This window comes from Neopelma chrysocephalum, unplaced genomic scaffold, assembly GCF_003984885.1.
Source record: "Neopelma chrysocephalum unplaced genomic scaffold, ASM398488v2 Primary Assembly neopelma1_59, whole genome shotgun sequence".
Classification (NCBI taxonomy): Eukaryota; Metazoa; Chordata; class Aves; order Passeriformes; family Pipridae; genus Neopelma; species Neopelma chrysocephalum.
In genome coordinates, this window is record NW_020897714.1 from 17,782,875 (window position 1) to 17,807,911 (window position 25,037).

A 25,037-nucleotide genomic window follows, 5' to 3' on the forward strand; every position below is an offset into this window, starting at 1 on the left:
ACACCCAGAATTTATGGCTTGAGAAGAAGTGCTAACTTGCCTGAACCAAAACATTCTTAACCAGAAAGCCCTAGAAAGAAACTGTATGAACAACCCTAGGTAGGGTTAGATATTTCTCGTCTCCTATTAGAACTGATACAAGATCCCCAAAAAGTGCTGATACTGAGCAAGCTCCAAAATTATGCCACTTTAAAATCAAAAGGCTACTTCTTTACAATACAATTCTCTACAATACCTCCTGTAATCTTTTGACACACAACCCAGGGATTTAACTATCTGTGTAACAAGGATCCAGGGCCCAGTTCTGATACAGTGCAAGTTAAACTGCTGAGAGTGAGCTAGGAGCAAGTTTGCAGGGCAAAAATTATAGACAGAGGTATGGCTGCTGGGACTGCACCAGCAGTAGCCCAGGGATTCAAAAGGAAAACGACCAATGTATAAAATCTCTGGGGAAAAAACAAACCCACATGAGGTTTAATTGGGACAGTCAGTCTAGCTGACGACTCATCATGAATCATTAGGGTTATTGAGTGGAGTTGTCATTGCCATCAGAGCTGACCCAGCTGGTGACAGATGGCAACCGTGGAGGTTGACTCTTCACTTCTGATTGATGCCTGCAAAGAATTTTTGGGTGCCTCTACAAAGGTGAGGAGTATGCTAATATTTAGCCTAATATTTCATTAAATCCTAACTAAGTTCTGTGTGTGCTAACTGTACAAAGCAGTTATTAATTGGCTAAGTTGTCTACTTCCTGCTGGCAGAGTTCCTTTGCACTTGACTAAAGATGCCTGGATAAAGTGATCCACAGGAGGGGTGGATAACATCACTGGATATTAGTTCTGAGATTTGTTACAACTCATTTCTAACTATAAAAATATCTTTACATGCTTCCTATTGGATTCTGTTAACACCCTCTTTTTTGCTGCACATAGGTGAATTTGTATTCATGTGACTGATAAGAGCTATGCAGAACCAAGGCAAAATTTTTAGTGGTCCACAGAGAGCTCTGCTTGTTCAGCATGAAACTGTTCTGCAGCAAAACTGAGGTTGCTGCAGTGTCGGGGCCTCCTGTGTAGATGTGAGTAAATATCTCAGGCTGCGATTCCAGCCTGTGCCTTAGGCTTCCAATATACACAATGCTGAACCATAACACCCTAAAGCACATTGGTGCTTTATTTTCAGTTTTCAGCTTTCCATCTATTCCAAACACTTTCACTCCCTGTTCTCTCTGTCGACTTACTGATGCTCTTTAGTTCTTACTTTGGATAACCTTTGCTAATTAGGTCCACCTCTGATTGCCCTACTCTTATTCCAAGGCACTGATGTAACTCTACAGGTGCAGCTCAGGCCTGATTTGAGAACTATCCTCTATTCTTGCATCGGCATTTTTGGAGCTTCAGTCTCTAAGCCTCCATAGCCAGTGTCAGCCCCTCGCATACTAACAGAGCACAGGGGTATTAAACCTTGAGGGAACTGGTTAAACAATGATACTCTTTCATGTAAGATAACTGAAGAAAAAGACCAAAGGAGAATTACTTTACTAAGGGCTGTTTTTCAGTATTTTATCTTGCAGTGGTGGCCTGCTGCAGAGAGATCAGAGCCAACAATGCAGATGAATCCTGGAACTCCTAAGTGCAGATCATTAATCCCAGCTTGAGGAAAAGAACACACTTAAAACAATAAACTATTTTCATACAAATCCTCTCTTTGATTTCTGTGCCTTAGACAGAGAGGAGACAGTGGGGGTTCTCTCTGGAGGGGATAAGAGAGTAGAGAACCTTTCATTTTTCTATATCCCGAATGTTAAAAGGTCTATTGGAAATGTGACCCCCCTCTAAAGGAGAACAGTTTGTGAAACAGTTAAAATCTTCCCTCTCACCTCCTCTTCAATTTCAGCAATCCCAACCTTGGGATAGAGACTGGGAGACAGATACCTCTTCAAACAATCTAACACATGGATTAAATGTGCTTTTCATTGCCAGCGGCTGGATTTAGAAGTGTCTCAAATACCATACACAGTGTTGGCTGTGTTGATAAATCAACAATGCAGTAATGCTCTGGCCTTAAGCTCTTCTCCCACCAACTACTAAAGCAACACTAGCCAATAATTCTGTCTTTGAACTCCAGCCTACCACTTTTCATCACCTGAACTTCAAACCAGTTCTGTTTTTCTGATCTTTTTTCTCCCTCCATCTGTAACTTGAGAATCCCCACTCCACATGGGTCAGTGCTGGGCCCTCATGAAAACTCCCCTGCCAAGAGCCCATTCTTTCCCTCTCTGCATGTACGTGACTCCGAACACTATCCCACAACACAGACAGAAATTTTTCACTATTATCATAACTTACATTTCTTAAGCACCTTTTATCCCAAAGGAGAGTGCTACCGTTTGCAGACAGAGCACCAAATTCTGCTTTTAACTGCCTGGTGCAACGTCTTTAAGCTTTTGAATAACCAAGGACAATTTTAGACTGCATAATACTTTCTGTGAAAATGCCTTTTACAGAGTTTAGCATGAAGCCTACACAGTGTTCAAAGCAGGATTTTTCAGTTCTGAGTGTGAGTTGACTAGTACCCTCCATTTTGTACTGGCTTTCTGCATGGAGGTGAATTTTCTCAGTGGTTCCCAATTGTAACAGGGCGGATCCAAGGGGCATAAGGCTACTGCAATTCTGTGGGATTGGTGCAACAGAAGGTTCACAAAAGGAGGAGTGAAAAGCAGCATGGCTTTCAGAGCACAAGGCAGGCATTTTATTTTGGCAGAATACCATTCCCTGAGCAAGAACATCAGCATCTCTGTTGATGGAAAGTGCCAAGGCCTAAATCATGTCAGGAAGCAACACAGTCTGACAGCAGCATCCCAAAGAGTTTAATACTGTTACCCTTCATCATGTTGGATCAAAATTCAGCAGTAACAATGCCAGGGAAGGTCACCACCTACAAAGAGTTTTATCACTCAGGAACTGCCCAGGCTCAGCCCTGCTCAATCTCACATATTAACATCAGAAGGAGAGTATAGTTATAACAATGTGCTCGCTTAAAGGAGCTGTATGAACAGAAGTTTTTATTTGTATGCCTGTAGCATAAAAAATACCACACATCTCCAGTCTGAAGCTTCATCCAGTGACGTTTTGCACCAAGATATACAGTGCAAGCTACTGTGTCTTTGTTCGGCTCTGCAAGAACAACCTATTGGACTGATGAGCAACTGGGGACAGGATTCAACTCTGAACATCTGTACAGAAACTCCAGGTGACATTTCAGCAGAAACAATGGAGAAGGGACCTGTTATCTAGAAAAGCTGTGATAGGTAACAGCTTTGTTTTCACCAGCTAAGCCACATACAAGTGGCATGGGAATATTTTGTTCCAAAAACACAAACCTCTTGCTATGGAGTTAATGGTGCAGCTCCACTGACTGTCAGTGATAAGAGGGTTTAATTTATAAGGGAGAACAAACCACTAAAACACTCAGAACTGCTGCATTTAAGTCCTGGCTATCCCGCCATCCAGAGCAACGCATAGCATTTGGGCTGAGCCTGTGTGCGAACAAAATAAGCCTCCTAGGAACTGGATTCACAAAACAAGCAGACTTTCAGGGCTCTGTAACCAACAGCAGTCTGTAAGAAACGCCCCAGACTAGGATGGTGCTTAATCTCCCTGGGGAACCTGGATCTTCTGTGCTAACTCCAGTCACGACTGAGTAGAGTTGAGCAGCAACATGGGAAGCTGGTACAACAGCAACCTTAAAGAGAGTAGCACAGTACCGCGTGATATTTTGAGAGTATAAAATCACAAATCTTTGCTGTGCTGAAAGAGCTGGTGGGGAGGACTAAAGTGGTGGGGAAGCACCTCCTTCTGTTTGCCCACCTCCTCCTTCAGTTTCCAGCTGGTCAGATTTGGCTGAGGCACAGGGATTTGTCCTGCAAAAGCACTTCCCTGTTGTGAAAACTGATAAACAAGATGGCCCTGGGATCCCAGTACTACTGCACAGTACTTTACTTCTTCTTCCACCCCCCCCTCCCTTTCCTCCTTAGTACTTTTTTCCACACAGCTCTCCCCACTCAAGTCTATAAGAACCATGTTCACCCCGTACCTTGTAGCAGCTCTCCTCTCCTCTGGCACTGCTAGAAAGCAGGAGGTGTGTTACCACCTAAGGGATGGAAGAGAAGGAGAGCTCAGCCCGTATCAGGCTCCTCCCTACAGCGACAATGTGCCACATCAGTAACGGGTCCACGTGTGGACGAGGACAGTCAGGAGTGGGCACGGGGGACAGTGGCACATAATAGTGTCTGTCACAGGACACATTGAGGCATGGACAACTATCAGTCTCCAATGCTGGAAATATTTGGTATACTGCATATTTAAAATGGTAGTGTTAGTTCAAAAGGACCTGCCTTTTGCTGCTGCTTCAGCCCAGGGTGGTTTAACAGATGAATAAAGGAGGGTGCTCTCCCTCAAAAAGTGCAAGTTCTACCCAAATAAGGAAAACAGAAATAAGCACAGATCTCCTAAGTTAACTGAGAAACCATAAGTCCGTTGAAAAGCATATCTTGAGGAACAAGTAGCTGAAGACATAAAAACATGTAATAAAATTATTTTCAAAGACAACAGAAGCAGGAAGCCTGCCAGAGTGTGTCTGTAAGGCTGACGGATGATTGAGATGTAAAAAGAATGCTCAAAGAAGATAAGAACGAAGCACAAAAGCTAAATTAATTCTCTGCATCCATGCATCTTCCATAGGGATGTAAGGATGTTCCCACACTGGGGTTTTCTTTGCAGAAAAAAGCCGGGGGAACCATTTCAAGCTAAAGAATTGGAAGAAAAGGTTTTAGGAAAAAAGTCAGTAAATGAACAAGAGTAAATTCAAAGATTCTATATTTTAGAAATCTTGACTGAAATCTGAACTGAACATGAAATAGTAAAGGCTGACAATTAAACTGTGGCATGCAATGCAAGACCTAACTCAGCCTTGGTATTAGGAGAAAAAGCAGCAAACACAATGCCAGTGTTTGGGACGTGTTTTGAGGGGATGCAAAAGGTGCAGGAGGTCTGATTTTTGTATGTCTGAAATTGGTAGAAAGAATAATGAAGAAAAGAATTACTGGCCATGTGCGAGAAATAACATAGCAATTCCCCCTCATATAGCTTTTGCAAAAGGGAGTCATATTGCACAAACCTGATTGAGTTCTTCAAAGGAGCTGATGAGCGTGTGAATATAGGTGATCACTTGATACAAAACTTGCATTTCTAAATCCTTTTTGATGAAGTCTCTCACCAAAGACTCTTAAAAAAGCCTTTTAAGCTCTCAAAGAATACGAGGGAAGGTCCTATGGATGATTAACAACTGATTAAAAGTTTGGAAACGTATGCATAAATGATCTGGAAAACATGAAGTGACAAAACTTACTGATGAGAAAAAACCCTAGGGTAATACAAATTAAATTACCACTCTGGAAAGACACCTTTGAGTTGCTGTGGATAGTTCTATCAAAGTGTCAGCTGAGTGGAAGTCAAAAAGGCAGGTTAGGAAGTGTCTGGAAAGTGACAGAGAACAAGCCAGAAGGCAACATCATGTCACTGTACAAATACCTGGGGCACCTGCTTGAATATTTGTAACTTGAATACAGAAGCTAGTTCTCATCCCTCCATCTCAAAACCAGAGACAATAGCAGTAGAAACAGTAGAGAGAAAGTAATTTAAGATGACCAAAAGAATGGAAAGCTTCTGAACAAGGAAAGAGTAACTTAGACTACGATCCTTCACCCTAGAAAAAAAGTTGCCAGAGGGATAAATGCAAAAACAATGTAGAAAATAACAAGAATCATGGAAAAGGTAAACAGGAAATTTTTATCCATCATTTCTTGTAACATAAGCACTAGGAGTTCATTCCCAAGAGTGTTGGGATCTGGGAGGCCATAGGGGAAGAAGCTTTGACATTTACTTGTCCTGCTCTTACCCTCCTTCCCCAAACTGCTGTTGCTGGGCACAGCATCCTGTGCTGTGTGGAACTGTAACTTGATCCAAGTCATACTTTCTTATGAGCTGTGGTACTTCACCAAAAAACACCCCCATGTGTTAGTCCAAGACAATTGGTCCAGCAGCAGGCTGGTAGGTGGTAGTCCCCACACACACTGCCCTTTGGGGAGACAATTATCTCCCTGGAATATCTGTAAGTTAAAACAGGGGGAGTGTGAAAATTATGAAGCACTCAAACCAGTCAGGCGTAGATACAATGAGAACTCCCTTTGAAGAGGATAATCTCTAATACATTTTGCTGAAAAAATATACAGTTGCAGAAAGCAGGGGGCCATAAGAAGAATACAGCAGCTAGCTCTTGTCATGTCATGAAAAGTTTTACATGTGCCTATCAATACATCAGGATTATAAATTTCTGTACAGGCAGGTGGGACACCAATCCTCACAGTTTTCTTGGTTTTAAGCTATGTGCATTCTTGTGGTCTGTGGACAGCATGACAGATTACATTATATTACACATTGGAACGACCTATTTTCTCTGTTTCTACCATGATGTGATCTAAGAACGCTGCTGTGAGTTGTCACTCGTGCTTGCTGCCTGACAATGTCACAAAACAATGTCATTGCCTGGATTCCTGTTATGTATCCAGAACTATTCCATTATAATATTAAATCTATTTAATGTCAAGCCATAAAAGATGTGGCTTTCTATACTATAAACAAAACACTCAATAGTGGCAAGCTCCCAACAATGAGAAAGGATAGGAAATAGGATAGCATAGGGAATAACTCTCTTTTGTTTGTTCTCCATTTCTATGTACTCCTCCTCTGTCACAGTTATGGTAACATGTTAACCTCTTCACCTTACAGAATACATTCACCACAGCTATGTTGAACCATATGAAGGAACATCCAGACACTTCAGCTATAAGTAACAGAAATACCTGCTTTTGTACTTAGGTGAGTGACCCAAAATAGATGTGTCTGCAAACATGCCTGAAAACTGCCTAAGAATATGTCGTCTCAAAAATTTTAGTAATTTCTTGCTGGGCTGAAATTTTCAAGAGAAAAATCATTTTCCAAGACACTTTTTTCACTTTAGTTTCTATCTGGGGGCAGTCAGAAAGAAAACAAAAGGGAAAAGAAAATAAAAGGAAAAAAAAAGAAAAAAGGTTATTTTCAATAAAACACATAAATATCTTGCCTACTATGAATTATTTGGGTTGATAATATATGAAGAATCAAGTGGCCAGTTTTTGTTAGTCCTCAGTGCAAACTACTTCCCTGTGGTCTTAATTAGTTTGCCTCCAGAAAGGCAAATTGATAATATTGATAATATTGATAATCTAATATTGAGAGAACTGTAAGATGTCTCTCCATTTGTTATGGAGAGATGAAATAAACGATAGAATCATAGAATATCTCAAATTGGAAGGGACCCATAAGGATCATTGAGTCCAACTCCCTGCTGCTCACAGAGCATCGTACGGATGAACTCCAACAGACTTGGTGCTCTGACCACTTCCCTAGGGAGCTTGAATAATAGCTGAGAAAATGAAGAAGAACAATAAATTGTGTCCAGGAAGTTATAAATCATAAGAGAGAGATATAAAACTTATTACCATTTTAAAAAGCATCCTGCAAACTAAGAGATGTGGTTCTACTTCTCCACCTGTTACACCAACAAGAGAAACAGAAGTCAAAGTGTGTAAACAAGGGAGATTTCAATTGTTGTAAGTAATTGTTGTAAGTAATAACTCAGCATCTGTGGATTCAGGAGCATCAGGACTGTAAATCCACATAAAGCTGAATGTTATGAATGGAAGCTGTCTAGTCTCTCCCAATCTCCCATCTATTCCTGTTCCCACATTCAGATATGCTCCTTACAGAGCAATTCATCCTCTCGCTGCTTTGCTCTCTGCAAACAGCTGCTCAGGCTGTCTGCAGTGACAGGTCATTAGTGGGCACTTATTTTTTTCAAGACTGAGTGCACAGGAGTGGCAGTGCTATAAAAGCTTCTCTGCAGAGCTCCATGAACTGATCCCCATTTGCTATGCTTCCTCTTAGCAAAGATTGCCTTGAAAGCTCTGTACCTTGTTGCTCACCTGCAACAGTCCTCTTTGATCATGTTCCAGGATTTTCAAAAAGCTCAGTCAACAGCATCAGTTGCACAGCTATGCTATTCTAGTGCTGATCTTGTCACCATCACCCTCACAAACCACAGTCAGTTTAGCTGATATGACTACAGACTACTGCGCTTGCACATGTGGTACAACTATTTCAATTAAAGGTGTGAAGCCATTTCTCTTACAGGAATAAGCTTTAACTGTAAGAGTACTGTTCCAATTCTATGGGTGTGCCTGCACTAGGAGAGCGTACAACTTTAACTGCTTGGTCCCATCAACGTAGCACCATTTATCGCAAGGAGATGTGGCTTTAATCCTGAACAACAGTGTTAATTTGCTATTTAATTCATATAATGCTTCCCGTCATTCTGCTAATTGATCTCCAAATATACCCCCTACCATGCCAGCTGAGGAGCATCTCTGCGCTTCTAAGAGATTTTTCTTTGGGAGTATAAGGCTATGATCCTCTACTTCAGTATTCTAAAGAAGTACTGGCAAACTTGATGTCATTAAATATTTTCTTCAAATTCTTCCAAACCTGCCAACTTTCTCTTCTACATTCTCTACTCCATAAATCCTGCCACTGAATTATTAGTGTCTCACTAGCAGCTTTTTGATTCTTGTCAGTCAGGTTTTCTACCTTCTGCATTTGTATGGTGATTACAATGAGCCATGCTTGTGACATCCCAGATTATCATCTTGACAGCAATTACAAGATCACAAGAACTGAACTGTCACAGAACCGACTGGAGCTGCAGAGGAGAAAGGAGTAGATTACAACAGAGAAAGGGAAGCTTGACTTAATTTTTTTTGCTAACAAACGATTCTTCTAGATTTCCATAGACTTACTTTAACTGCTGCATTGCTGCCCAAGAGTTCAGACATGAAAAACTGCCTTACAGCTTCTGTGCTGCCGGCTGCTGTGAGGGTATGTAGCCGAAGCACATCTGCTGTGTTCTGTAGTGTTCTGTCAGCCTAGGCCCATGAACTGTGTTTTAAGGATTGGCCATTAAGATCAAAGAAGATCCAGCTCACTGTCAAGGAAACCTCTGTTCACCACACAGCAATTTGTGCCTTCACTTGGAAATCTAGATGAATCACGAGTTGCATGTGCTGCTGATTTTCTTCTTTGCTGCATGCAAGTGGTAGAGGGAGAAAGAAAGTGAGAGAAAGAAGAAGACTCTTCTTCAGTGATTTGAATCCAATGCTGGAGTGTTCAACAAAACATTCCTTTCCGGGATTTAAATTCTGCCTTTGATGAGCACCTATTGACTCAGTGGGATTTGCTAAGCCTCCATTTGAAGCTAGAGAAAAGTAATCTTACTCTTTATTTCCTCCCCCTCCCTGCACTACACCCCTCTAATCATGATAAATATATCTAAACATGCCTGATTAAGCCAGACAGATGATGTGCCCCTAATCTGAACTGATCAGTGCTCTGGAGCTGCCAAAGTGAACCTGCTGTCTCTCTATCAGACAGAACAATAAGGGGTCTGTAATGCAGCTCCATTAACTGCTTCCCACAGAACGAATTTTCCCTGACTGCTCTTAAAGAGCAGACACTTGAGGAATGCTGCCTGATGGGAAGTTGCTTTGAATCGTCTCTTTTGGCACAGTTGTCGAGTAGCTCCTTCTCAAGCTGTCCAGACAAACAACTAAAGTATGAAAAATGTAGCCACTTCCTTCTATGCTACTTTCTTTTAAATCTCCTCATACCTTATCTTGCTAACTGCCTCTCAATTTTTCTCATCTTCTCTTGGTAAGCTTGAGGACTGACTGGTACGTGTTCTACTGCAAGTGTGCGGTTATCAGAAAACCAGTCCTGTTCCCACTGTGCATGTATGTGTATGTAAGCAAGGGAACTGCTTCTGTGTACAGGTGCAGCTTGCACTCAGTGAACTCACAAAATTTAGGGCCGCAACAGACCACTATTATCAATACACTATATCAATATACCAACGAACCATGTGTGGTTAGCATATTTGCACTAATATTGGAGGTTCATTGGAGGATAAATGGATGTAGACCAGAAAAAGAGCAAAATGTACATCTCTGAATTTGTTCTGGAATCTATGCACACGTCTATGCACATCTGCCTTTATGCAGGTGTAGCCCTTTTCAATCTTCATCCTCTGAAAAGATCTACTTTTACTAAAAGACTGAAGTCAAGAGGGATCAAGTGGGCATCAGACAATGTTTGGTCTCTGTGAAATCCTGGGACTACTTATCCTAAAACTGGTCTTTGGTATAATTTCAAGAACCTTCAAAGCTTCTCCGAATCGCACCAGCTGTGAACAGCTCTGGGGAATTCTGCTAGCTGCAAGTCAGATGGAGAATTATACTTCTCAAATCAATCATACAAGAGACTGGGATGAGGTGTGACGTTATATTTCAGACATATATCCTTTCAGGGAGGACTTTTCAAAAGTCACTTCCAAAGCAAAAGAGTCAAAACAGAATCAAGAATCTGGTTCTATCAGACTTGATTAAAAACAACCAACCACAGACAGTAAAACCCACCTACAATTAGATGAAGATATTCCAAGGTGCTTTCCTTGTATTTGGGTATCTAAATATGGGAAAGAATACTCAAGATTCATTATGTCCAACTTTGACTGTCAGAGAGAGGATTCCAAAAAACAGTAGTTTCCAACATCCTGTTCTGTAAATCTGCACTCCTGCACTGTAACTAAGAGCTGAGGAATTCCGGTGTTCTTAGGGGTCTGCATATGAGTACACACTGGATGCGCATATGAATGGTAAATTCCCTTTGTCTACGTGCAATCATGCACTTCGCAATGTGAAATGGAAATCTAGGAAAAAATCTGCAATATTTCTGCTAAAATACAAGTAAGTTCACCTTATGTCATTGGTTCATTTCCACAGCATTTTACAAACTCTCCTTTTCTACGTAAAAGATGAAAGATGCAACAGAAGGCTATAATTTTTTTTATTTCTGGGCATAACACAACCTAGAGAATTCATTACATTAAAGCATTAATCCAACCTAGTAAAAATAGTTTTTAATCTTATATTGGACTCTGTATTGGAGCAATACATTTGAGTCGGATTTGTTAACAAAATGTTATGAAAATCTGCTAGTATATACTGCTGGGTACATAATACTATGTTTCTAGTCAGCTACTACATGTTTCTTTGATAAGGCCAGCTGATGAAATTTTCTGTATAATGTGAAGAAAAGTAAGATCAGTGATGAAACTGCAATTTTCCTTGCTATTTTTTTTAAGATTAATCCTGCCAGATAATTGTGCAAAATCTGGAATTCTAGTACTAAAATAACATTGTGTGCCAACAGGTATGATTTTCCACAAAATAAAACTACAGTTAGCTCAGTAAGAAAAAGTAGTTTCTTTATCCTTTTAACCATAAATCTGTTTTAGTGCAAAATCACATCTGACTGCACAAGTTGTGGTTTTTCTGCTGAAAAGTTTGTCTTGCCTCTTTTCCCTTATATATTTTTCTTCTCCTCTTGTGCTTTTATAAAAGAATGAAATACAACTGAATAGTTCAACATACAATTAGCTATGACATTGGAAACACAAACATGGGAAATCTGATAACTAGGTTTTTATGGCCCTCTTATCTTGGACATGTTATACATAATTTCAGCTAACAGCCACCTTTGTTCTGAGAAGAACTGACATGCTGATACACACAGAAAGCTTCACATTTAAGCAAGGACAGAGAAATTGAAATGCCACTAGTGGTATCTGCTTTGTGGTATAATGAGCACGGTTGTGATACCTTCATTGTATAATGTCACCACTTGCATATTTTACCTTCTGAGCCACCCTGTTGTATTAACTAGGTTTTTTCTGCTTAATGGGTCATCACAGCTCAACTTCCATTTAAACACAGTACCCCTTTTACAAGACCTAAGTGCTACAAAACAGTCTTTCTATAAATTTGCTGTTAGCTCATTGCTTCCTCATTTGGGAATGGTTCTGAAAGGGTTTTCAAAGAAATCAATTACAACAATTCATACATTTAAAGATGCAACTCCAACAGTCAATCCAACTTTTCTTCTCATTATAAGACAAATGTGAATGCCAGCTTGTTACTATTCCTGGGGTTCTCTCTGCACAGCGATCGTACCATTTTAAGTAAAAGTGTGGAACATATTTCATGTTTGTCAATGCATTTTTTAGTTCACGTGGATTATGATACCTCTGAAATATAAGTGCAGCAGCAGTTCCTGAATGATTTAACATGCAGACATTTTTACTCTGAGTTAGGAACAACACATTCTTGTTTATCTTAATCCATAACTGAATTCTATAAAATTGGAATGGGTTCTCATTATCTGGAATAAAAATATGTGGGTCATACCATGATGTAAGAATATTGGTTACTGAACTAACATGCAGACTGAAACTTAATTAAACACAAAAAGTTCCTTATATGTTGATCAAGTCTGACATCCTACATTTCCCCTTCCCACAGCATGGGCACCATCATGTCAGTGAGGCTCACTGGAACCTCTCTGCACAACCCTTGTACACTCTGCAAAAATAATCACAGTCCTACTCTGTCAGTGCGCAAGTAATCAATTACTGCTCTGCTGCAGGGAACCACACAGCCTTCAGACTACTCAGTAGATTGCATGTGGCAAAAAGGGAACACTCTGCAAAGGGTGTGAATGAGTCATTCGACATTTCAGGTTGACTGAAGTAATTCTGCTACATTTATTTCTAATCTTGATGTGCTATCCATATTTGCATGTTAAGCAGGATGGGAAGAAAGAGATTTAAATTATTTGCTACAATACATGCAGGGAAAACAGCAGATTGCATGTATGTGAGAATGTGGTATTACCTGCATGAGTGGGTGAACACAGTATCCTGTGAAGTACCTTTTCTACCCTCATACAAGAGTAGGCATTCTACATGCAAGCCTGAACATATCTCAGCAAAAGTGCATTTGAACATGTGTACCTCTAGGGATCTGATTATAAATGAAAGATGTTCATTTGCAGTATGCCTGAACAGAGGAACAGAGGTCCCATGAGCATACTTCAGGTGACGTGTGTGTTGTGTTTTCTTTGGCAAATACAAATCTGAATGAGCTGGTCTGTGTACACTTCATGGGTATGCATGTGTGCTCTGTGCATGTGGGTGACAAGGATCACCTATAAGCATGAACAGGTGCCAGTGGAAGCTGGAATTTATACACTTGTCAAACATCATTAGCAGTAAGCCACCTACTTAAAGATTTCCATGGAAAGGATACATGGCACCCTCTCAAAGCATGATCTGGCCTAACACTATGCTCCTTCACTCCTGCTCATACTTCCAGTTCAAAGCGCAAGTTTGCAGGGAGTCTGACTTTTTATAGCTCACCCTCAAGTCTGATTGATCCTTGCATATCTAGTAACTTTAAGCATTAAGTCATTTTAATGTACGAGATCACCTCTGAGGCTTAGGAGCCCCAGTTCAAGCACTTGGGTTTGAAACTTTGGACAAAGACACTGACTTAGCTCTCATTTAAGAAAAATGTACCTATCCATGTGGAGACAAATATTCTGGTGAAATGCCTCACAGAAGACATTTTCCAAGGCTGGAGAGGCAAACGTAAGATGCTTCATTAGATATTCAAGGCTATATCATAAGGACTCAGTGCTTTAAACTGAAGATAGAGAATCTCGCTGTGAATATGAAATCAGTGGGCCACACATGAACTTATTCTTGAGGAGATGAAATATCAGTTGGGTGGGGTAAGCAGAGTGCTGGTGCCTTGCCTCAAGCTAAAAAGAGTCTGACTTGGTATTTTACAGAGCTAATGATGTATTTGCATCCAGAGGAACAGACTGGCAGCACGTTGCATAGGTAAAGGGCATCACCAAATCTGCACTGATTTGTCGTTTTGTTTTGTTTTGTTTTGTTTTGTTTTTGTTTTTGTTTTTGTTTTGTTTTGTTTTTAATGTCCAAATTATTGCATCCTTGAAGTTGGTAGGATTTGCCAACTGCATAAAGCACTGCAGATCCTCCCTCCCTCCCCCAGTCTGCAAGTTATTGATACCACACTCAATTTACCCTAATGAGAGAGTATAGAATGGACATTGTCTCTCTGTTTCAGTCATTTTTTGCTCAGTAACACAGTTTACATACAAACCACTGAATAGCAGTACTTAAATCTCCAAATAAAAGTGCTTTAATGAAAACAAAGATGCACATTCATGACTTTTGCATTCATATTCAGCCTGGTATGCTTGGTTATCTGAAAGCCTAAACACTGGACCTAGTCATTGCAGATTCTGTCCCATTAAGTAGTGAGTGCAATTCTAGTTCAAAAAGTTTAGAGAAAATGTACTCTTACATTTGTTTGTGTGGCAACTGCAGGTATATTATTGTAATTCCGACTTATCCACTGTGCTTGTATTGGCTTTGTACAGAAGATAAAATGGAATGAGATGAAAATCCAATTTTTGTTAGTGAGTCCACTCCAAGGCACACTTACTGAGGTAAAGGTCTAGCAGCCATTGGAACTGGTGATGAAATTAGGGGAGACAGCTACAAACCAGTTCACAGATCCCCTGAGAATTGGATTTGGTCCCACCAGTTCACTTAACCATAAGAGTATGGTTGTTTTACCTTGGTTTTGTTGTCAGGCTGAGAAATGGGTGTGTACATATTTAAAGCAGTCAGCTGTTGCATTCAACATTACATTAAGCTTTATGAGGGGAGGAAAGTATGCTGTTTCTTCCACAACGCAATAAATGTCATGCACATTTGTTCCTACAGTTATGCTCCAGAATATGCTATGCTGACATCAGTGTTGTCATCTAAGAATCATCTAATGAAGAAGAGTTGAAAGCAAAAAAAAAAAAAAAAAAAAAATCAGGGAATTGATGTCTTATTGACAGGCTGTTGGACTAGTTGTTATAGCTCTGTGTTACATCTTTTCTCCTTACTCTTTCACTCTTTCCTATTCATAAGGCAAATTATGTGAAGCAAATGGTATTCTGAACAGAAACCAACAGGTCAGAGCTGTTTATAGAATCATACAATAATTAGATTAAAAGGGATTTTTGGCAATCCTGCAGTTCAAGCCCCTGCTCACAGCAGGGTTAACTTTGAAATCACACAAGATGAGAATGTAACCTCATTTTTCTACAGTGACTACTCTAAAAAATCCACAAGTCTCATTCAGGCAATTATATAAATTATGCACACACCTAGATCAAAGACATATGGAAATAATTTAGGTAGGAGATCTGCATTAAATGATTTGAGATTTTCTTTCAATATACATTCATAGATGATATTGACTTCAGTGCTAGACTCCAATTATACAGCTGCATATTATCAAAATACACACTAAAATGAGGCTATCTTTACAATCATTATTTCTTGACCTCTGTGTGCTTAAATATCCTCATTATGTAACTTCAGAAAACTGATTATTTGTAGATGGAATTCAGAAAACAATACAAAAGAGGAAAGAAGGGGAAAATTCCAAACTGGAAAAAAAAATTACTTTACTGGGCACAATGGAAAACACTATATGTCATGTACCTCATACAACTTTCAAGAAGGTGTTCCTCTTCTACGTACTTTAGAAATCTGCAGAAGAAAGTTTTGAGAGCTACAAACTGTATGAACTGTGCCTCTCTCATCCTTCAAGATGCATTGTGAACGTTGGTAAGGGTTCTGCAATGAGAAATCTACCAGTGGCAAGAATTACTCATCACAAGATTTAAACAAGGCCTGTACACTGCTACAAGGAGATTCACCCCTCAAAACACAGATTAATATGATTACTTCCATGATGAATGAGGTGAATTTTATCCAAATTGAATACATCTAAAAATATTATCAACACTGCAATTCTGCTTCCAGGTGAAAAAAATCAAAACCCTATTATGCTCACTGCACTTCCATTTTCTGCTGCGGTCTCTATCAGTTTGTTCTGCTTATATCTAATTTACTTGTGATCAGATTTAAGGACTACAATGTTCAGATTCATTACTATTGCATATCTTGCTGTATTTGATTATGGTAGGCTGTTTTGAAGATGAACCTTGCTTTTTAGTTTAGCGTTACAAAAATGATTATATTTAATAAAGTGATCATCGTTGTAAAAGAAGCTAATCTCCAAATAACCACAAAACATTCTTTGAATTTTGGAATACTGTTTTCTTGGTTGCTCTCTCTGAAGGTGGTTGGACTTTGCTCATCTCTGCAACTTACAAAGGAGAGAGGTAGATGCTCAGCGTTTCTGAAGCTCAAGTCAATTAAGCATCTAAGATTGCAGAACAGAAGTTGATGCATTCAAAACCACTTCCTTAAAAATGTCATGCCAAGATTTTGACTGAACAGGGGAACAACATTTCAAAAGAACATTCTGCTCAAAAGCTAAAGAGCATTTCAAACAAAAAAAGTAAAATTAAATATACAAACAGAAACTGTTCAAAATAGCAGTAATTCATTAAGAAAATAACCACTGTTCACTCCAAGAGATTCTCAATGCATTTCATAAATCATGCATTAAATTCAGACTCACTTTAGACTTCTGATATCCTGATAGGCTGCAGTGGGGGGGTTTGCAGCAGTGCTTGGCAGGGGCCACACACTGCTGTAGTTCCTCCCTGGTGTGTTTGAAAGGATTACAGCTGCTGCTTTGCCTTCTCTTGCTAAAACTACCTAGCACTTTAAGTAAGAAGACCTGTTATGGTTCTTGTTTTTTTTCTGCTGCAGCTTCACTGAAAATAATACTTCTCTGGACACCCCTGGTATGGGTTAGCTGAGTTGGTAAGTCTTAATGTTAAAATATGATGACTGTGCTTTGACCCCAGCTTTACCCTAGAGAGTACTTCCAGTTTGGCTGCTGCTTTTCCTGACTCTGTATCCATCCCTTCACCTAACAATGAAATTCTTTCTCCAGTACTTTTCAGCAGTGCACAGCAGGTTAGGAGCAGCAGCAACAACTGCCCAATTAAAATTAAAATGTCAGATGTGCAGAAGGCAAACTGTACTCAAACTGATCTGCCTGGGCCATAGGGGCAAAATGCCTTTAGGCTCATGCAATTAGCTGAAGGATAATTGATGACCACAAGCAATCAACCTACAGTTGTGGGTCTCATGTGCAAGAAATGTGCTAGGGCATGTCATTCAGCATTGACTCAGAGGAAAGGGCTTAATTCTGTCTGAGTCACTAACACCATCTCCTGAAACACTGAGGGTTTCCTTAGAAATCTCCCTGAAATTACCAGCTGAAATCACAAAGTGCTCAGAAGACTCAAAGCAGTGGCTACAAGTGTGCTACCATTCCCACTGTCTCTATAAGTTATGGTATGCATAGAATGGTAAAACTGTTTAGCTGGATGTGGAGAGGAAAGGATCCTTCAAGTGAGAGCGGTGCCCTTCATGATTTATTAGAGCAAGACAGTTATAATACAGGTAAAAGCAGGTGTGGAGAGCTTTGAGGCACTACTGCAGTGATAGAAATCATGCCAGAAAAATGAATTCTTATTCTGGAGTACTAATGGCTACCTGAAGAACTGTCCTGAAACAACTGCCTGGGAGAGATCCTCATTCAAACAAGCCCTTAATCTTTCCTCCCTTCTACTTCCTACCTTTCTCTTTAGAATGGAGCTTGCTGAGGTCTGGGTTTTCTTCTGCTATGATGTTGTCTGCACCTCAAGAACTGATGTGTTTAGTCTCTTTTTTTTTTTTTTAAATTTTTAAATAAAGACAGCTACTGCTTATTAAATTCCCAATGAAATTATTACCTTGATGTACCTGTTAGAGTGCTTTCCAAGGAGGCATATTGTATTGACCACAGCTAGCCAAAATGCTATAAAATCCCCTGTGTTTCTCCTGCCTGAGACGGCACATTGAGAAATATACCTGGAGTAAACTGCTTGAATATTAAAGCACTGCTTGTTTTTGGCAATGAAGACATAACCTCTGTCAGCGCAGAGCACCCACTGTCGACAGTGTCTGAAAGTCAGTTCAAGCCTTTCTGTAAAAGGACTAATTAATAATAAAGCTCAGGATGCTTAAAGAGCTGACTCTCAGAAGCCTGGAGATTTAGGAAAATATTTCTACACCCATTCTGCATTTGCAGTTATTAATGAATGATTAGTTTCTACAGACATTATCTTATGGTTGCTTCAACCCTCTTTGCCACATTGACCTCAACAGTCAAGGGAATAAATCAGAAAAATGACAAAAACTAGTTAAAAAATAAAAATAAAATTAATTAGTATGTACTATGGAGGCACTTGGCATGTCTGCGTACTAACAGCTAATTTGAGTTTTGCACTTAAAATACAGATTCGGTGGTTTTGCTGTGTATGAGAAGCACAGCATACATTAAGAATTACAGCACTTACTGTAAGGGCAAATAATTAATTTCCTGAGAAGTTACAGTTAAATCTATTAATTAGTTTACTAAGTAAAATTATTCTTAAATATGTTTTTTTAAGAAACTTGACACTTTGTGTTTGATATTTTGCTTGTTTCTATGGCCTTAATAATGGATTAGTTAATCCAGCTTTTTATTCTACTTAAAGATCACAGAAATCTTGTGTAGACAATGTAGGAAGATTTTTGAGAATTTTTTAACTTTATGATATTTCTTACAAAAAAATCTCTCTTCAGAAAACCCCCAGTGTTTAATTTATTCCTTCAGATGATGCTACAAATGGAGACTTCAAGACACCTGAGCTGCCGACAGTTAGAATGGTCCTTTTAGAATGCTTGTCACTTCACACTTGGATTCTCAGTAGATAGTAGAGCCTCCACCATCTTTCAGCAGGGACAGTTGGCTTCACTTCTGTTGGAAACAGAGTGAAGCAGCTGCTGCTCAGAATGATGAAACTCCCACTGTGAGCAGCAGTGTCAGCCCCACTGAGATCTGCCTTGCTGCGATGTTGTGGGAAAGGAAAAATGTTTGCCTGAACATCATTTAAAGCTAATCTGACAACACAAACATTCAGAGACTTTCATTATTGAATGGGCTCATTACAGCAAAAGGAGAAGGTAGCGTTAAACCATTTGGGTATGTAGTACATGTGTCATTACTTAGTATACAGGAGATAGCAATATATGCTGTATCAAATCAGTAGGCAAAGGAGGCAAGTGCAGCACATGGCCTCTGCTGAAGGTAATGACATGATTATGACAAGGCTGATGTAAATTTTGGCAATGCAATATTGCATGTCGCTTCATCCTTTTCTACTAAGAACGTGAAAGTACTTGATGGCTTCAGTGTATTAAGATTCACCTTCTGTTCAAGATGGGAAAGCATTTTCAGGCTAGATTCAGTTCTTTTTGACAGCTGAGAAGATTGGGAGATTTGTTTTTGTTTGCTTTGATGGATTTAATCTCAGAGATCTGTTACACTGTTAGAATTATCAAGAAAGGATAGTCCAACCAGTGTAATGACAATACAACTTGAAACTTGATAATACCACTTGAAACTGTAAACTAATCATCCTGATAGAGTTAGAAAATGTTTGTTCCATCCCCGTGTAAAGCTCTACACACTTGGTTGATAGAAGGTTTGGTCACCTTTCTCAGAATCAATGTTTTGACTACTATTTGGGGAGCATACTGGATGTGACAGACGAATAGTCTGATGTGGTTCAGCAAATGCCATATACAAACGCTCAGAGAGAATGCCTCTAGTGTCCTGGCTTTATGCACTATACACTTCCACATGAAAAACAGTTACCAGGGCACGATTATGCACAGAGACAATTATAGAAGTTGTTTCACATCCCTGTTTAGATTGCAGGGTTATGGAGTGCTTCTCCGGTGCCAGAACTCAGCTGTATTTTGGAGTGCCTATGACCTGGAAACATGATGTTATTAATGTAGCTAGATTTTAAAAATAAAAAAGGAATGCCAGAGCTCTGGGGGTTTAAGTTTGTACTGTCAGTGTTACTGGTGGATTTTTCATGATGAGATAATAAAAAAAAAAATAAATAGGGAAAGGAAAAACTAGAGAACACAAGGCATAGAGTGCCTCGGGGAAAAAATAGCATGTTATTAGTACTTTACACTGCTCCGAAAAGATAAAGCCACATGTAAAAAAAGATTAGAGTTGGGGAGAGAGAGGAAGGATGGATCTTGGGAGTTCCAAGAGAGGTAAAAAAGAATTTCATCATGTATTGGCGCATAATGTTCATTTAGGCATTAGAGTAATTTTCTTTCACCTCATAATATTTTGCAGTACCTCTGTCTGATCTTAGTGCCAGGATAATGTGTCCATTCTTAGCAAGCTTATTCTTCAAAGGTTAGTCTCCTCTGCTTAGATGTTATTTAAATGGTACTTTAGCATGGTTCTCTAATTAGCAGAACAATTAAAAAAAGTTATGGCTATGGGAAGAACTCAGATCCTTCCAGGATAATTTTTTTTCATTCCCATATATCTGAAATCCTTCTAGAAACAGTGTTTACAGCAACTATACTTCAGAGACAGCATTCTGGGCTAAAGCAAAAGAAAAGAAGATGCCCTTCCTTTCTCCCAGATTACCCAGCTGGGTTGAGTTAAATATCCCTGGGACAGTAGTGATCAAACATTGAAGCATTTGAGTACAACATCAGCCCACTAGAATGGTTGTATCATGGGATTCAGTTTGTGTTTTGAACCATGAAGACTATAGTACGTACGTTTGTTAGCCTAGCTGATGTGACTACCAATTCTACTTGTGTTTGTGCAAGTCTCTCTCCCCCATTTAAAAAAAGTGCTCATTTAAAATAGTATTTAAAATTAAATTATCACTATAAAATGCAGAAACAAGACAGCCTTGTTTGGTGATGAAGAAAGATTAGGAATCCAGTTTCCAAGCCCAGATCATCTAAAGTTTTGCTGTGCATCCCTGGGCAAGTCACTTCACCTCTCTGTACTGTAGGATGCATTGAAAAAGTGCAGTGCAGCCATACATGGAGATATTTAAATGGAATGGGGTACCAAAATCCATAAAACCTCCTCATCAGGGGACCAATTCATTTTCGCAGATTGTCAAGTTAGTTCGGCTGGTACACCTTTAGTGCTTCTGTCATCTCAATGTCACCACACTCATGTACCTGGGCCTGATTACAGTTATAAAGTGAGAGCATTCACACTCACCTGTCTTAAAAGCAAATGGGCAAAATGCCCATCAATAGGCAAAAATGTCTGTAGACGTTAAGATGAAAGGCTTGTGCAGGAAAGACAGTTACTGCCATATAAACCCTGATGGTAATATACTTCCTTTCCTGCTGCCCAAATGTGCAAAGAATGGTGGGAAACGAAGATGAAAAGACTAAGAAGACTCCTTCAATGGAGTTGCAAAATAAAGATTTTTGAAAGATATCACAGGATTTATGGATAAAATTTGTGCTGACTGGAATATGGTTGGTAGTCAGCCCTGAGCTTTAGATCAAGTGTGTGACAATCATTATATTGAATATGTATGTGGCACTTAGGGACATGGTTTAGCGGTGAACATGGCAGTGCTGGCTTAATGGTTGGACTCAATGATTTTAGAGGTCTTTTCTAACCTTAATGATTCTATGATTCTATATAGTCATTTGAGGAACCGAAAGAAGATAGAATTGTTATGTTCTTCTTAAACCAAAAGCAGACTCTGGAGAGAAGGGAGAAAGGTAGTGGAAGTCGGGGCCTTATTATATTGTAAAAAGATAAAGAAACTAAAATGAGCCCCAAAGACACAGACATATCAACTGTTGGTAGCAATATTTCCTTACTTGTCAAACATATGGCATTTTATCCGCCCCAGTAGGTAGGTTCTTCTAACTAATATCAGAGACTGAACTTGCCAGTGAGTATATTTTAAGGTGTATATGTATATACATATATCTTACAGCTCCACTAAGAGGAGAATTTCAAGTGAAAATACTGTTAGGGAAAGAAACGTAGGGAAGAGAATGAAGACCATTTTCATTATGTCAGACCGTAAAAATAAACCAGAAGAGATTGCCTACAGCAGTAGTTCCAGATTTGTAGCTTAATAGCAGCCTCTTGCCTGCCAAACTTTTAGATATTGCTTGTGGCTAAAGAGAGCTGCTGTCAAGCTGCAAGTTGATGGGGAGAGCAAAGTATAACATTGTGCAGAGGACATTACAACCTCACTGCTGTTGCCCTTGAATCAGCAAAAATGGAGGGCACTGGCGTATGGTTACAAGAGTAGAATATAATCCTGAGGAAAAAAACAGAAATTCCATGTGAACAGGTAAAGGAAGACAAACATGAAGAGAAAGGTAATGGCTATAACTTATAAAAACCAGACAAGCTTGCACACACGCTACACCTTATGGAAACTAATGCAAGAAGGTGTAAGAGATCAGGACAAAAAACTAACTTGAGCAGCAGAGCCCTGGCTTTATGGAAGTTGCCTGTTTTGCCCAGGCAGATCCTTCAGTCTTAGTTTAGGAGATGTGTGCAGAAGGGAGCGGTAGAGATGAAAGCAACTCCAAAATCCAGACAACAAACTATGCTAAGTTTAGATGTGTACATTTGACATTGCATCTCCATCCATCTTCAGGTTATTCTGCTTTCTTGATAAAAATGGGAATGACACACCCTGCTATTTTGTGCTTAATCTCTTATCCATGGGATTGTCAAGCTAGAATGTAAGAAAGAAGTAGAAGTAAATGTCACTAAATAGGAAAGTAAAGAGAATTGCTTCACTGCAACATTTTTTCACTGAGCTGCTACTAAGGAAACATGGTTTCTCCATATCTGTTCCACAACTCATTTCGCCATCACATCATAGCCAGATTTTACATCCTATTCAGAAACCTGTGAGAAGAGGCTAAAGCATGGGCCTCTCTCTCTTCTGCTTTCAAGTGGATGGCTGCATCACCTACAATCTTCCACACCAAAACATAACTGATGGGTAACTCTTCCTTATTCCAAAACCCAGCTCCTCCTGTCATGCCTATGTACTAAAAGCTCAGTAATTACAAAACCTTTTTTCACCAGGCAATTATAAAAGGGACAGATTATCCCACTGCTGTTGAAGAGAGTTTAGATTATTGTTTTTTCTAAGAAAATTTTGTACTGATAGGATGCTACTGTGCCTTATAGAGTGATGTCCTTTTGTTCGTACAAGACAACTATTATGAACTTTATGTACACAAACACACATGAAACACACACAAGACCTTTCTATACAGCTCTATAGCACTCCAGTCTAAAGAAATGTCTCATAACAATATTGCATATTAGGCTTACAGTGCATCAAAAAGCTTTACAAGGACATTAAAAAGCAATTGAGGAGAAATTACATTCATGCCTGACCCCTTAAGAAACCACCACATTCCACAGAAGACACCAAAAGGAGGGTCAATAATGCCAGATCTTCAGTTGCCAGAAGCATTTTTCTTTCTAAGCATCTTGCCCCTCTTGGTATGATCACAATGGGTGTCTCAGAGACACAATAGTCTGATCTCTGCCAGAGCAACCTTAAAGTTTCTGGGAAATCTGGATATCTCTTGTGCTCCTCACTAATAAAAAGAAATTTCTCCATTCATTATTTTCTTTGTTCTGTTCCAATAAATACACTCCTCCTGAGCACAGTCCTGATCCCCCACTGACAAGGCAAAAAACCTGATGCACCTGCGGTGGAAAACACAGTGAATCTCAAGCCTTGCAGCTAAGACCTTATTTGTTTAACTCCACAGAAAATGTGATACTAATTTACTCAACATATCTACCCTTAAAACTTCATAGTGAAAGAAGCAAGCAGCCAAGCAGATCTGTACCTTTGAGGCAGGTGGTTGCACTTTCCTGTTTCAGGTTCTGTGATGAGACAAAGCGGTGGGGGAATGGCACAAGTCTCATAATAACCTGTCTTCAGCACAAATGCTTAGCAAGGGCCAGAGTCTGTGGAGCCATGTGGGACACACAAGTCTTCACCCCAGCAACTCAGCCTCTCCCTCCTGAAGCACAGCCAATCAAGCCAGTAGGGTGCAAACCACAAACCACACAGGAAGTCACAGGCATGGCAGCTCACCAAGCCTGTGAGTGGCTCATCAGCTTAGAGTGGTTTTATTCTTTGACTGTGAGGGAAACTGCTCTAGAGCAGTTTCTCTGAATGCTACAGCTGTGCTGGGGCACCTCGTAACTTGCTGAATGCTGAGTTATTTAATATATCTGTCTGGAAAACACTGGCCCCTTTGGACAGAAGTAGTGATCCCCAAGAGCAAGCCACCAAAGGTCTCCTAAAATGCACCCTCTTTTCTGTTATGGGGGGACAGTGGTGGCCATAAGCTATCAGCATCTGAATTCGTGAAGCACCTCTCCTGCTACACACCCTGTTTGATGCGACAGAATCTACGGGTGTATATGCACGGGGCACCCACATGTGAAGACGCACTTGGATCTCTGTAAGCAAACACAGGCGAATGCAACAATCATCTTGTGCCTGTGTAGGCACAGACCAAGAGAGAGTTGATATATTGAGTGTCCAGGATTTCATCAGACTGAGCGATTAGTGTGAACCAGGGGGCTGTCTTCAAGCTGTGAGAAAAAGAGTTATGAAAATCTGATTCTTACAAGAACACAGAAAAGGCACATTTTCCTATTTAGTTGTTGTATCAGTTGGGTTGCTAGCAGGGTTGTATTGCAGTGGCCTGGACAAGAGTGACTTTGGTCTGCCCAGAAGACTGATGATTTGTCTGGGCTGTCAGATGGTAAAATCTATGGTAGTATCTTATGGATATAAGAACAGAACTTCTCCTCAGGGGAGCAATGGCTGAAGAGACACTGCTGGGCTACCACACTAACCTGCTCCCCCCCACGCCACTACAGAAACTGCAAGGGGTCTCCCATTCCTCACAGCAGGGGCTGGAAGCTAGGGAGGGGAGGGGCCTGATGCGTGATTGACAGCCCCTCTGGATGCAAGCAACCTATGGGGGAGGGGAGGGCTGGTTAAAAGAATTCTGATTGGATTAAC

General features: G+C 39.9%; 1 protein-coding gene across 1 annotated transcript in view; it reads right to left on the reverse strand.

Annotated features, from left to right (window-relative positions):
• Positions 1-23,962, reverse strand: part of GRAP2 (GRB2 related adaptor protein 2) — a 42,992-nt gene extending 19,030 nt beyond the window's left edge. Inside the window, exon 1 of the mRNA XM_027680859.1 lies at positions 23,845-23,962. The gene's annotated coding sequence lies outside the window, so the exon portion shown is untranslated. The remainder of the gene's footprint in view (positions 1-23,844) is intronic.
• Between the last annotated feature and the right edge of the window lie 1,075 nt (positions 23,963-25,037).